Below are 1,760 nucleotides of genomic sequence, written 5' to 3'. Positions count from 1 at the left end.
CCGCCGCGCCGCAATTTGCCCCTTTCGTTCACACGCCAACGCGTAAAATACACAAGATCTTTAATTAAAGAGGAACCAAAAATACAGAAGATACGTAACTCTCTGCGTGCATATCGCATCGGCAGATTGTGTGCACCACCAGTGCGTTGAACTGAGACATGCAAATTGTAGGTTACCTTAAAGTGTTTGACTAGTTAACGAGAAAATTAAAGTAATTAAGCTGATCATTATTCGTCGCTTCAGTTTCACAGTTTGTACGTGCCTTGTGCCTATGGTCGATCACCTGCTTGGCTGCACATATGGAACAGTACGTGCACGGCACACTGCTTAATTGACTCCTTTTTTCCCCGGAGCAGCCGGGCCTCCCCATGAGGCACGCGGTACGAGCGCCCAGTGATTTGCTGGGCCGTCGATCATTGAATCGGCGGCTCAGACCAGGGCAGGATGGGCCCAAGTCGTGCCCGTGGAAAGCACCTATCCCAGTTGTTGACTCCTCTACATAACCGGGAGAAGAAGGTTGCTGGACACTGTTCCCTCGTCATTGCCCAGAGCTAAAGTCTAAAGCATGTTACTACGAGGAAAAATATGCCCAATAACAGTGAGAAAATTATAACAAAAATTACCGGAAGTTCAATACATAGTAATTATCTAATTATTAGTTCATATATTAATTAAAATGGTGTATTTTATTTAGGATTGAGGACCCTAGCTAGGTAATTGAACGTGGGAACACCACTGCACAATAGGATGTACTCTGCCTTGTGTAGACGTCACTTGTTGTTTTTCTTCTTCTTCTCGTAGTCTACAGATCTAGAGATATGTTAATTGGTTTAGATTTGAATGCAGATTGATCTCATTGTTGTTCGACTCCTTTTCGAGTATAGGCTAAACTTTAAAGGATGAGATGGGAAAATTTTGATTGAGCGCGTCACACAGGTCAGCTTTCGAAGGGGACCAAATACTCTATTTATAACATTATAATTTTATTTTATCGGTTTGCTATCTCTTGTGTCCAGACCAATACAGAGTATATTTTTTGAGGAGATAATACATAGTATATTATGGTGCATAATACAACAATTTTAAGTTTTTTTTTCTTTTTTGCAGTTTTGATATACATCATGGTTGTGAGATTTTCTTGAATATTAGCTGACTGGTATAGGCCGTTGGATTGAGATCGAATACACTTTGCCTGTTTTCACCTATAACTAAAGTAAGATGTACAAATGAGTACTTCCTCATGGTAGCCGTGGTGTTTAGATTAGCTATGTGTGAATTAAGGGCCTGTTTAGATCCATTTGAAATGACAAATGGCAAATGGCAAAAGTTTTGGTGGCAAAAAATTTGGCATGGAGTTAGTGTTTATATGCATCCTAAAGTTTTGCTATGTTAGCACTAGATAGAGAGAAAGCTTGGTCCCGGAGCACTTTTTAGCAAAATTTGTTGTCCTAGACTAGCAAATGACAAATGCCACTAATTAGAAGTATTAAACATAGACTAATGACAAACCCATTCTATAAACTTAGACTAATTCGCGAGACAAATCTACTGAGCCTAATTAATCCATGATTAGACTATGTGATACTACAGTAAACATGTGCTAATTATGGATTAATTAGGCTTAAGAATTATGTCTCACGAATTAGCTCTTATTTATGGAACTAGTTTTATAATTAGTCTATGTTTAATACTACAAATTAGCGTCCAAACATTTGATGTGACAGGAGCTAAAGTTTAGTCCCTAGATCCAAACACCATCT

Source organism: Oryza sativa, chromosome 2 (assembly GCF_034140825.1).
Source record: "Oryza sativa Japonica Group chromosome 2, ASM3414082v1".
Taxonomy (NCBI): domain Eukaryota; kingdom Viridiplantae; phylum Streptophyta; class Magnoliopsida; order Poales; family Poaceae; genus Oryza; species Oryza sativa.
The sequence above is the reverse complement of the archived record's forward strand: the minus strand, read 5'-3'. Positions refer to the sequence as shown.